The sequence below is a fragment of the Lutra lutra genome, chromosome 9, assembly GCF_902655055.1.
Source record: "Lutra lutra chromosome 9, mLutLut1.2, whole genome shotgun sequence".
Classification (NCBI taxonomy): Eukaryota; Metazoa; Chordata; class Mammalia; order Carnivora; family Mustelidae; genus Lutra; species Lutra lutra.
Window position 1 is genome coordinate 64519534 of NC_062286.1, and position 13690 is coordinate 64533223.

Sequence of the window (13690 nt, forward strand, 5' to 3'; positions counted from 1 at the left end):
TTTTGCCTTTTATTGTTGCTCTAGCAGTATGTTTAAAAAGACATCAAAAGGACCAAAACAAAGAAACTTAATTCATTATTGAGATTATGCGATATGGTAGAAGAACTATCCGTGTGATCTGTTGGACTCAGTAACCTATTAACGACCTTTCTTTTTTTTCATAACTTATTTTAAAAGTACCCTGTACTGATTCTTTAAAAAAATAAATAAATAAAGCAAATACAAATGAGCAAAATTAGGAAAATATAAAATACAAAAGTGCAAATTTTGCACTTAAAATATAAAATCTAAATGAAATGTCTTTATTTAGAATGGTGTTCTCAGTAGATAATAGCTTTGAAACTAGGTTTGTTACTTAAAATATTTCAGTTTTAAAACATCACTGGTAATGTTGTGTATTTATTCCAAGTATTCCTTAGAATCATTTAATTTTTAGTTATAATTATCCATCAGATTAAGAACTATTGTGTTCACATTCTAGGAACTGGTTATATCTACATTTATTTAGGTCCCTCAGTTAAGTAGCAGTAGTTTCTTAGTGTACACTTAGCATATTTTTGTTGACTTTATTCCTAAGTATTTTAAAATTTTTTCTTGCTACTATGAATGCTTTTTTAAAAAAGTCGTATTTTCTAGTTTACCATGAGAATGTGGGCAAGCTGTTTTCTTTTTAAACCTTTTACTTTTATTAAAGTTACATAAGAACATAGTTTAAAGAGTTAGGTTATAGGGTTTTTTGTTGGTGCCGTTTTCTTTTTCGACCAAAGAGCATTTCCTAGCCTCCTTCCTGCCTTTTTCTCCTTCTGCAGGGTCAACGACTTTTGAGTGTTAGCTGATTCTTTTGGTGCTACAGTATTCTTTATGTTATTGCATGTTCTTGTAATTATGCTGCCTTTTTGCTTGGTTTAGGCATTATCTTTTTTTTTTTTTTTAAAGATTTTATTTATTTATTTGACAGAGAGAGAGATCACAAGTAGACAGAGAGAGAGAGGGAAGCAGGCTCCCCGCCGAGCAGAGAGCCCGATGCGGGACTCGATCCCAGGACCCTGAGATCATGACCTGAGCCGAAGGCAGTGGCTTAACCCACTGAGCCACCCAGGTGCCCTAGGCATTATCTTTTAACTTTGCCTTTAGGTGGGTTTGCTGTATCTTCTACCTGCTCCCACTCCACACACCTGTGTACTTCCTAGCTTCCTGTTTTTCTCAAATAGTTATCTTGTATTTTTATTTAATTTTTTAATGTTTTATATGGAATACTTCACAGATTTGTATGTCACCTTGCGCAGGGGCCCTGCTAGTCTTCTCTGTCTTGTTCCATTGTTAATGTGCTGCTGAAGTGAGCGCCCACATAGTTATCTTTTAATTTTGATTATATCAGTACTCAGTGTTCACATTATGAACATGTGTATATACTATGCAGAGATAAGCCATGTGGTTAAAATAACTATTATTTTTCTTTTGTTACCTGGTTTTTGTTATTCCTAGAGTTAACAATTATCTTAATTTTTCATTTCTGTAGTTTTCTCTATACTTAAAACTCCTTCAACCTCTAATTTCCTGTCACTCGTCTAGATCTCTTCTTAGCCATCTGTATTAGGTTTCTGTTGACTTTATTTCTGGGGAATTTCATGTGATTTACCTAATAACCTTCCTGTTGAAATTTTTTTTTACTTTTGTCATGTTAATTTCTAAAGAGTTTACTTCATAAGTGTATGTACTTTTCCCTCCAGAAATACTGTTTTTCCCCTCTAAGTAGTTTCTTTTTCCTTCAGTTACTCTTTTTTTTCTGCACTTAAAATCTTTGGTCCTCTGCTTGTGGTTAAAAGTCAGATATAGGGGCACCTGAGTGGCTCAGTGGGTGAAAGCCTCTGCCTTCGACTCAGGTCATGATCCCAGGGTCCTGGGATCAAGCCCCAAATCGGGCTATCTGCTCAGCAGGGAGCCTGCTCCCCCGCCACCCCCGCCTGCCTCTCTGCCTACTTGTGATCTCCGTCTGTCAAATAAATAAATAAAAATCTTAAAAAAAAAAAAAGTCGGATATAAAAAGCTGTTTGGGAAAAAAAACTAAAAAAGCTGTTTGGAAGCTCTCAGTGCATGCATGAGGCTTGTCAACTGTGAACTCTATTTCTGAGTCATCTGACTAGATCTCATAATAAGGTATGCCAAATGTCCATACCTTCAGGTCTTTTTGAGTGACTGGTCACTCAGATTTCTTGGAGAAGACTCTTCCAATATTCTGTTTCTGAGCAGCAGAAAACATTCCTCTGAGGTGTCAGCTGACCAGGCTGGTGGACAGGAAACCACAGCCTGAATTAGTAAGCACTTAACTTGATGCCATCTTCTACTGATAGGGCTGAACATGGTGTAGCCGTGAAAGAGACATGCTTACAGGATAAACCTCCATTATCACAGAGCGGGTAATAAGGGTGGATTTGGAGCTAAGAGGCAAAAAATGGTATCCTAGTCAATCACTTGTTTTTTTCAGACTTTAATTTTGGCCATTCTTTGTTATGTATAGTAGTCCTTTTTTTCTCCCTTCAGTTTTGTTTGTTGCTGATGTATGTACATCTTTTTTTTTTTTTTTTTTTAAGATTTTACTTACTTACTTGACAGAGCAAGAGAGTACAAGCAGGGGGAGCTGCAGAGGGAGAGGGAGATCAGCAGGGAGCCGATGCGGGGTTTGATCACAGGACCCTCACCCTCAGATCATGACCTGAGCCAAAGGCAAATGCTTAACCTTCTGAGCCACCCAGGCACCCCTATAAATCTGTTTTTTTTTTTTTTTTTTTTAATGGTTTTCTGTCTAGTAGCCTTGTTAAACTCTTATCTAATAATTTATCAGTAAATTCGTCTGGATTTTTCTGTGACCATAATATTTGTAATGACAGTTTCATTTCCTCCGTTCCCATCTTTATACCTCCCTTCCCCCCAACCCCCCTATTGCTCTGGCTAGGCTTTCTAAAACAATGTGAAATAGTAAACATTTTTGTTCCAGATCTCAAAAAACAAAAAACATAAAAGTTTAGCGTTTTTATTATTAGGTAGATTTTTGTATATGTATTTCTTTTACTAAAATCCTCTAACAATTAATGGAATTTATTTCTATTTCTGTTTTGCTAGGAATTTTGTTATGAAAAGTTGAATTTTGTCAAATATATTCTTTCTGTATATTAAGATAGTCAGATTGTTTTCTCCTTTAATCTGTTAATGTGGCGAATTGATTGTTTGATTTCCTAATGTCAAGCCAGTCCGCTGTTCTTGAAATACACTCAGGTTGTGGTATATTTTATATTTCTCTGTTGCTCACACACGTGATCTCTGGTGCATATTGCTTATTGCCAGATTTCATTTTTTAATTGTTTTTAGGAATTTGCATGTATGCTTATATGAGCAATCCCTTTGTTTTTCTGCTTCCACAATTTTCTTCTTGTCGCCTCTCCAATTTTCCCTGTTCTCTTTGAGATTATGCCTTAAAGTAAAAACAGGAGCAACATAGTTTTAGTGAGTTTTGGGGAGAGGCTGAAGTTAGATGTGTGTATTTAATCCACCTTCCTTATCTAATAGCTTTTACCCTCTTTTTACAGAATATTAAATGTGTCGTTACTACTTTCTTTGAATTCTGATGTATAAACTAGTTGTGAACAAGAAATATTAAAATTTTTTCATTGCTTTCACCAATGGGTTGTTAAAGAGAAATATTAATTTAAATATTAAAATTTCTAAATAAGTATGCTAAATATGAATGGGGTTGCCACATAGGCAAGTGACAAAAGAAATCCTCTTGTTTTCCCATCCACTTGTGTAATATGGAGGGTATTAGTGTGGAACGGTCAGGTTTCTTTGGACCTTCATAAAACTTAGGGTAAGATAAATAAGAAGAACTAACTTACAAAAGTCTACTAGAGAAGTTCTGCCCTATTTTTAGGGCTTTACTAGATGAAAATTGTATAGCTGTCATGGTCAAGTCTTTCTTAATAGTTACCTTGAAAAAGTACATAAACAGAGAAGCAAGGAGCAGCGTTTTTTCAGTAGGAAACAATTTAAATGTAACATACGTTTATTATCCACTGTCTGTGGAGCAGTGAGCTGGATTCTGAGGATGTTAAAGTGAATTAGGTTCTAATACCTAGCTAGGATAGGCTTTCAGGATTAGCTTTCGGTCTGATGAGAAAAGAGGTATTTAAAAAGATAATTTCAGGGGTGCCTGGGTGGCTCAGTGGGCTAAAGCCTCTGCCTTTGGCTCGGGTCATGATCCCAGAGTCCTGGGATCGAGCCCCACATCGGGCTCTCTGCTCAGCGGGGAGCCTGCTTCCTCCTCTCTCTCTCTCTGCCTGCCTCTCTGTCTACTTGTGATCTCTGTCAAATAAATAAACAAAAATCTTTAAAAAAAAAAAAGATAATTTCAGTAAAATGTGTTGAGTGTTATGATGAGCCATTTTGATAAGGTAGAGTAGAAGCATGTAATCTAACCTGATATGGTCAACCAAGTTTTCTGGATAAGATGTTACTTGAGTTCAGTGGGTCTTGAGGAGTAAGAAGTTAGACTTGGGAGGAGACAGGAAGCTTCAGGGGAGAACTGCATTAGCCAAAGAACAAATACATGAAATTATAGGAGATAAGGCATGAATTATACAGCATTTGGTACTCTGTGGTCAGAATTAGTGATAAGATTGGACGTTTTGCTAGAGTTTAGGCAGGGTCTGGTGTACAGGCATACCTCGTATTACTGTACTTTGCTGTATTGTGCTTCACAGATAATGGGTATTTTAACAAATTGAAGGGTTGTGGCAGTCTATCTTGAAGTCTGTTGGTGCCATTTTCCAATAGCATTTGCTCACTTTGTGTCTCATATTGTGGTAATTCTTGTAGTATTTTAAGCTTTTTCATTATTACTGGTTATGATCTGTGACGTGATCTTTGATGTGACTGTTGTAATTGTTTTGAGTCACTATGAATTGCAACCTTATAAGATGGCGAACTTAATGTGTTCTGACTGCTGCACATACTGCACATTCCCCCTATCTCTCCCTCTCCTTTGGCTGTCCTGGTCCCAAGACACACAAATTTTGAAATTAGGCCAATTGATAAGCCTAAATGGCCTCTGAGAGGAAGAGTCACCTGTCTCTCACTTTAAATCGAAAGCCAGAAATGATTAAATTTAGTGAGGAAGACCTGGCAAAAACCAGGATAGACCAAAAGCTAAACCTCTTGAGCCAAACACTTAGCCAGGTTGTGAATGCTAAGGAAAAGTTTTCGAAGGAAATTAAAAGTGCTACTCCAGTGAACAAACAAATGATAAGAAAACAAAACTGTCTTATTGCTGATACAGAGAAAGTTTTAGTAGTCTGGATAGAAAATCAAATCAGCTGCAGTGTTCTCTTAAGCCTAAGCCCAATCCAGAGCAAAGCCTTAACTCTTCAATTTTATGAAGGCAAAGAAGAGTGAGAAAGCTGCAGAAGAGAAGTTTGAGGCTATAGAAGTTGGTTCACGAGGTTTAAGGAAAGAAATACTCTGTCTAGCATCACAGTGCAAGGTGGGTGGGTACCTGGGTTATCTAATCTAATCCAGACCTCCATCAGCTTTTGTTTATCTGAGAATATCTTTATTTCTTCCACACTTATGGACAGTTTGGCCAGAAACAGGATTCTTGGTTGACAGTTTTTGTTTTTGTTTGGTTTAAGCACTTGGAATATATCAGCCTACTGCCTTCTGCCTTTCAAAATTTCTTATAAGAAATCTGATTGTTTTTGAGGGTCCCTAATACATGATGAGTCACCATTTTCCCCCCAAGATTCTCTGAATCTGGCTTTGAAAGTGTGATTATAATGTGTCTTGGTGTGGGTCTCTTTGATTTCATCTTGCTTGGACTTTGTTGATCTCTTGGATGTTTATATTCATGTCTTTCATCAAAATTGGGAGTTTTAAGACATTGTTCAAATATTCTCTCTGTGCCACTGTCTTCTTTTGGGTCCCTACAATGCATACATTGGTTGGTTTGTCCCACAGTTCCCTTAGGTTCTGTTCGCTTCTCTGTATTCCTTTTCTTTCTCTAGTTCACATTTGATAGTTGACATTGTCTTGTCGTTAAAGTCTCAGATTCTTCTCTCAGATTAAAGTCTCAAATCTGCCTCTAGGTTCCTTTTGTGAATTTTTCATTTCAGTCATTGTACTTTCAGCTCCACAATTTCTTTTTAGGTTTTCTTTCTCTTGTTGATATTTCCATTTTGTTCATCATTTTCTTTCTCCACATCTTTCTCTGCATCTTTTTAATTTTTAGAGCATACTTAAAATGTCCTTTTTAAATTCTGAATTTTTTTTAAAATTTTTATTTATTTATTTGAGAGACAGAGATCACAAGTAGGCAGAGAGGCAGGCAGAGAGATAAGAAGGGAAGCAGGCTCCCTGCTGAGCAGAGAGCCAGATGTGGGGCTTGATCCCAGGACCCTGGGACCATGACCTGAGCTGAAGGCAGAGGCTTTAACCCATTGAGCCACCCAGTGGGTCCTTTTCAAATTCCCCCTCCTTTTCAAATTCTTGTCTAATCTATTCTCAGGTCTTTTTTAGGGAAAATTGCTGTTACTATTTTTTTTCCCCCTTTGGATCAAGGCCTCACTTTCCTGTTCTTTTATGCCTTTTAATTTTGTTGTTGTTTTTAAAAATAGCGAGGTAACTCTAGATTTTCCTTTTTCCCTAGAGAAGAAAGATTAAAATCTCCCATTTTAAAAATTTTATTCTTAATTTTTGATTGTTATAGGCTGTCTCTGTGCTAAGGATAAGCCTATGGTATAAGTTTAGGGTCTGCTGATCATTTTTGAGCCTTCATCTTCTTGGGCTTGCACAGTGACTTCCACGTTTCTTTGTGTAGTTACTTTGGTGTGTTTGTATCCTTAATGTCTGATTCCCAAAAGGGGAAAAAAAGAAAAATGAAGTGGAGGGGGAGGAAACTGGCTCTTTGAATATTCAGGAAGTCACTTCTCCAGGAGGAGGAGAGGCTTGCAGTCATGGGGCATTGGAGCAGAGCACAGATCCCTGTACGTGGAAGACTGATCCCTTTGCCTACCCTAGCTTCAGTAAGCTGTGTGTACATTGCTCCTGAGTACCTGCAGGGCTGCTGGCTATGGGGCTGGGTGATGGGTGGCCTCTGTCAAGCTCAGAGCTAAAATTGATAGAATTTGCAAGCCTTCAATAGACTCCAGAGTTCCAAAATATATCAGGGTCTATCAGTGTCAATGTCTAGGTGGGGAGACCGTTTCCTGGTGCTTTCTGCTTAGCCATCTACTCAGAATCCTCTCCCCATTGCCTTGCTGTTGATTTTTTTTTTTCCTTAATGGTCTGTAGTATAGGATAGCTAAGGACCACACTATGAGAGTGTCTCCTAATCTCCCACATGCAACTTGGCAGATGTTTCTTTCTTTAAAGGTAGTTGCTATAATCATTCTGTAATGGCTGCATAGGAACATATGAAGTGAGGCTGTTTCATTTGACTTTATGGATAGATACTTGTTCACTTGTCCTAAAAATAGTAGCAGATCTTTTAAATAATCCTCAGTATTGGTCAGTTATAGTAAAAATAAACTTAAGTATAGGAAGGGTTGATATGTTCCGTGTGGATTATTTGATAGAGAATAGCATTTGATTAAACAGATGTAGTTATAGAGCTACTTAGAGAGGGTGTGGAGAACATCAATGAAGCTTGCAAATAAGATCAAATGAACGGAATATTTAAGAGATTTGCTCTCTTTAAAGATATCTGATTAGAAATATTGCAATTAATATTAAAATTAAATTTCTTAAAAAGTTTAATCTCTTGATATTTCCTTATTCTGTTGAAGTTTTTTGAATCCCCCAGAGATAAAGACAAAAATGATTATTAGAGGATTTATCTGCACATATTATAGGAGGAAAGTATAAAAAAAAAAATCAGAAGGGAAAGCAACTGTTGCAAGTACCAGAAAATTATGCTATTAATTTAAGTGTCATCAGAGCACAAAAGATCACATTCCAGGACTGTGAGAAAATTATTAAAATACTGGAAATAATAGTACTTAAGATGAAGATATTATACTCTAAGATCTGGTTAAGTGACTGACATTATTATATCACTTCAGGTATTATAAAAGTAACAAAATGCTTCTAAAGATAATAAGCGTTACATTTTGAGATTGGCAGTGTTCGCACTTTTCTGCTTAAGTGCTTTCCTAGTTTAACGTAATTTAATAACAGTTATTGGGGAATAGCTAACATCTGAGTTCTCATATATATCCTTTTCCTTTTCCTTCCTTCCTTCAATATATACACTTCTTAGGCATCTATATATATAAAAGTGATAAAATTTCATTCTCTAAGTGGTGGGTTTATGAAGTTACTTTTCTGCCTTTGTCCTCGGTGTTAGAACTATTGCTACTTTGTAATTTTTAGCTCCTAATTATTGATTATTTTACTGCAAGAAAGGTAGCACTAATGTAGATCCCATTACTACCCAGAAACCAGAAATTTTTTAATAGCTTTATTAACGTATAATTGATATGTAATAAACTGAACATATTTAAAGTATACAATTTGAGTTTTGACCAGTGTTTACGCCTGTGAAATCAACCCCACAATCAAGATAATAAACATTTCCATTAGACCCAAGATTCCCCATTCCCCTTTATAATCTTTGGTCCTCTTGGCCTTCCCCTTGGTCCCCAGGCAACTACTCATCTACTTTCTAGAATTTTATATAATTTTATGTATTCTCTGTCACATTTCTTTCCCCAGCATAGAGATTCATTCATTGTGGCATATAATAACAGTTCATTCTTTTTATGCTGAATAATACTCCATTGTATGGATTTACTGCATATTGTCCATTTAGTTGTTGATGGACATATGAATTGTTTTCAAGATTTGGCTGTTAAAAATAGAGAAAGATGCTATGAACATTATGTGATGTTATTATATGAGCATATGCTTTCATTTCTCTCCAGCAAATACTTACGAGTGGAATGTTGGATCATTTAAGAGGTGTGTGTTTAATTAAAAAATTAAACAAATTAAACAAAGAAACTGCTCACATTAAAAACAGTTGCTTATGAAAGTGGTTGTTACATTTTTACATTCCAAACAGTAGTGTCTGAGATCTTTGTTCTCTGTGTCCTTCATCCTTGCTCATACTTGGTATGGCCAGTCTTTCTTCTCTTTCTTTTGCTTTTCTTTTCCTTAAGTAGGCTTCACACCTAATATGGAGCCCACTACGGGGCCCAAACTCATGACTCCGAGATCAAGACTTGAGCAGAGACAAGAGTTGGATACTTCACTGACTGAGCCACCCAGGTGCCCGACTTTCTCATTTTAGCCCTCCTAATAGTAGTGTAGTGGTAATTCATTGTGTTTTTAATTGCATTCCTTAATGACCAATGATATGGGCATATTTTTATGTGCTTGTCATCCATACATCCTTTTTGATGAAATATCTGCAATTTTTTTGCCTAAAGGCTTAATTAGATGGAGAAATAGGCCACATTAATGCATTAGACTTTTCAGTATTGTTCAGATGTTAGTGCTCTTCAAATAGATCTATAGATCCAGTGCAGTCCTAGTCAGAATCCCCTCAGATTGATTTTAGAAATTGGCAGTATAATTCTAAAATGCATAAGGAAAGTGTAAAGGACCTAGAATAAGAAACTGAAAAAGAATGAAGTGGGAGAACTAATATGACCTGATTTCAAGATACAGATCTACCCTTATCAAGACAGTGTGGCATTATGGTAGAAATACGCCTTGACTTAAGATGGGGTTACCCAATCTTAAAGATGATAAACCCATCATAAGTTACAAATACTCTAAGTTGGAAATGCAGTTAATACATGTAACCTACCAAACATTACAGCTTAGCCTAGCCTACCTTAAACATGCTCAGAACGCTTACATGAGCCAACAGTTGGGCAAGGTCCTCTAACACAAAGCCTATTTTATAATAATGTGTTGAATATCTCATGTAATTTATTGAATACTGTATTGAAAACAAAAAGCAGAATGGTTGTATGGGCACAGAATGGTTTGTAAGTGTATTGGTTGTTTACCGTTGTGATTGCAAGGTTCACTGCCCAGCATTACAAGAATATCATAATGCATAATACTAGCCTGGAGAGATCAAAATTCAAAATTTGAAGTACTGATTTGAATGAATGCATATCATTTTTCACCCCAATGTAAAGTCAGAAATCATTAAGTCGGACCATTTTAAGTTGCGGATCATATGTATACCCATACAAATTGTTTGCTGAAAATAGTTGTGTGTATATATATATATATATATATATATATACATATATATATATATGGTGTAAAGATAATTCAGTGATGTAATGACAGTCTTTTCATTAAGTTGTGCTGAAACAGTTTGCAGAATACAAAAAAAGATGAACTTTAGCCCATATACAGAAATTAACTCCAAATGGATTATAAACTTAATATAAAACCTAAGACAATGAAACTTCGGGGGGGGGGGAATGAAAGTTTTGGGACTTTGGGATTTCTTAGTATAACACCCCAAGCAAGATCCATATAAGAACAAACTGATAAATTGTACTTAATCAAATAAAAAAATTTTTTAAAGATTTTATTTATTTGACAGAGAGAGAGAGACAGGGAGAGAGGGAACCTAAGCAGAGGAGTGGGAGAGGGAGAAGCAGGCTCCCCGCTGAGCAGGGAGACTGAGTCAGGGCTAGATCCCAGGACCCTGGTATCAAGACCTGAGCCGAAGACAGATGCTTAACAACTGACCCACCCGGCGCCCCCAAAATTAAAAATTTCTATTCTTGAAAAACAGTTAAGAGAATGAAAAGACAAGCCACAGACTAAGAAACAATATTTGCAAATTACATGCCTGATAATTGACTTGTATTTAGATTATGTAATGAGCATTCAGGCTCAATAATATAACAACCTAAAATGAGCAGACCTTTCTATAGACATAATATTTTGTGTACTTCAAACCCTTTTGTTACCATTAAAGCTTTAAATAACTCGATTTCATGAGAAAAAGGTTTTCAAGATTTTTTTTCCTTTTAGAGAATTGACTGTATGTTTCCCTTGTTGGCAAGTAGCTAGGAATCAGGTAATTCTCACTCCCCACTTCACTTCCTTTGCATTAACTTTTTACCTAGGCATATTTCAGTCAGCCTCAGAGTGGTGTTTCTTGACAAAACACCTCATCTCAGCTCAACCACTGCTCATTTTTTCCTTTGTCCCAGAGTTTTTCTAATGCCAGGACCAGGAGCATATGTATGCCTCTGGTATGTATGCAAATCTGGAAATGTGAGAATTAATAATCTTTTTAGGACAACTTGACCAGTTGGAAACAGAGGCCAGTGAATAAATGTTTTGAGATTCTCTCTTTTTAGGCCGTAATTCTCAGCTTTCTGTATAACTTCTCCAAGAGTCACCATTGACCACAGTGACTAGCTTGACAGCACACTCTTATTTTGGCTTTCTGTCCTCTGTTTCACTCTTTCCATTACCCACTGCTTATCAGGTTGTTGGCAGCAATCTTAGGGACTGTCTGCACATAAGTTCTGTCTTACAGTGCTTTCTGGGGAGACCCCCAAGCTCAAATTATCATTGTGTATATTACTGGCTGGCATAGCTACAGAAAAAGATGATGTGGAACAAAGGTCCAAATATACCAGTCATACCTATGGCCCAGAAATTTACCTCCTTAAAAAAATGAAAAAAATTGCGTTTTGCTTATTTGATCTTTTCTCTTTTTTTTAAAGATCGACCAAAACATATGTAGGACTTTCTGTACAATATAACTTGACAGAGCTTCTTAAAATCAATTTATAAGTCAAAGACTACACTAGTCTTCTCTCAGGTGATTTCCTTGCCTCTAGAACATTGTGATCTTCACAGATGCTATAAGCTTCCTTAACTTGTCACCACCATTTGAAAATTTTGTGTAACTTTTATACAGCAGTGGACCATAGGAACTAACTTCTTAGCTTGTACTTATACATAGTTTCTTTGTAGACTGTAAAAAAATATGTATATAGGTATTAACATGTTTTCCCCCCTCAGAAGGGATTTTTTTTTTAATTTTAAGATTTTTTTTTTTTTTAAAGATTTTATTTATTTACTTGAGAGCGAGACCATGAGAACAAGAGAGAGAGCGCATGAGACCGGACGGGGTCAGAGGGAGAAGCAGACGCTGTTTTGAGCAGGGAGCCGGATGTGGAACTCGATCCGGGGACTTCCGTATCATGACCTGAGCCGAAGGCAGTCGCTTAACCAACTGAGCCACCCAGGCGCGCAAGATTTTACTTATTTGAAAGAGAACATGAGTAGGGGGCGGGAGGATGAGGGAGGAACAGAGGGAGAGGGAGAAGGAGACTCCCTGCTGAGCAGGGAGCCTGATGTGGGGCTTGATTCCAGGATTCTGGGATCATGAACTGAGTTGAAGGCAGATGCTTAATGGACTGAGCCACCCAGATGCCCGTTTTCTTTTTATAATTAAAAAAAAAAAATCTGAACATTTCCCATGTAGATTCATAAGAAATCCTAGAAAAATAGTAAGATCAAAATATTAATGGCAGAATTTGAAGCTTTGTGATAGGCCACTATATTTTTTATAAAAGATTTTATTAGCATTTTCTACACTGAATAGACTTCAATTTAATGCATTTAAAGATCTAGCATTCCCCATAGAATTAGCTTTGTTCTGGTTTTGGTTTTGTTTTTTACTTTTTTTTTAATCAGTTAACATAAAGTGTATTACTAGTTGCAGAGGTAGAGTTCATGATCCATCAGTTTTACATAATACTCAGTGCTATTACTTCACCCAGTTACCCATTCCCTTACCCCCACCCCTCCAGCAGCTCTGTTTGTTTCCTATGATTAAGAGTCCCATATGGTTTGTCTCCCTCTCTGATTTTTTTTTTTTAAAGATTTTATTTATTTATTTGACAGAGATTACAAGTAGGCAGAGAGGCAGGCAGAGAGAGAGAGAGAGAGAGGAAGCAGGCTCCCTGCTGAGCAGAGAGCCCGATGTAGGGCTCGATCCCAGGGTCCTGGGATCATGACCTGAGCCGAAGGCAGAGGCTTTAACCCGCTGAGCCACCCAGGCGCCCCTCCCTCTCTGATTTTTATCTTGTTTAATTTTTCCCTCCCTTCCCCTATGCTTCTGTTTTTTTCTTAAATTCTACATATAAGTGAAGTCATATAACTGTCTTTCTCTGATTGACTGACTTCATTTAGCATAATACCTTCTAGTTCAATCTGCTTCATCGCAGATGGCAAGATTTCATTCTTTTTAATGGCTGAGTAGTATTCTATTGTATATAAATACCACCTTTTCTTTTTCTTTTTTTTTTTTTTTTTTAATACCACCTTTTCTTTATCCATTCATCTGTTGATGGACATCTGGGTTCTTTCCATAGTTTGGCTATTGTGGACATTGCTGCTATAAACATTGGGGATGCAGGTGCCCTTTCGGATCTCTGCAATTGTTATCTTTGGGGTAAATACCTAGTAGTGTAATTGCTAGGTCATAGGGTAGCTCTATTTTCAACTTTTTGAAGAACCTCCAAACTGTTTTCCAGAGTGGCCGTACCAGCTTGCATTCCCACCAACAGTGTAAAAGAATTCCCATTTCTCCAGTACTAGCATGTTTTGGAAAGAGTTTAGACTTAAGCATACAGACAGTTCAGCA

General features: G+C 36.8%; 1 protein-coding gene and 1 non-coding gene across 3 annotated transcripts in view; one reads left to right on the forward strand and one right to left on the reverse strand.

Moving 5' to 3' along the window:
• Positions 1-13690, forward strand: part of FANCL (FA complementation group L) — a 90842-nt gene that overhangs the window by 53285 nt on the left and 23867 nt on the right. The gene's annotated exons all lie outside the window — the stretch shown is intronic.
• Positions 1243-1344, reverse strand: LOC125110154 (U6 spliceosomal RNA). Its single transcript, XR_007130483.1, has one exon. It is a non-coding gene; the product is annotated as a U6 spliceosomal RNA (small nuclear RNA).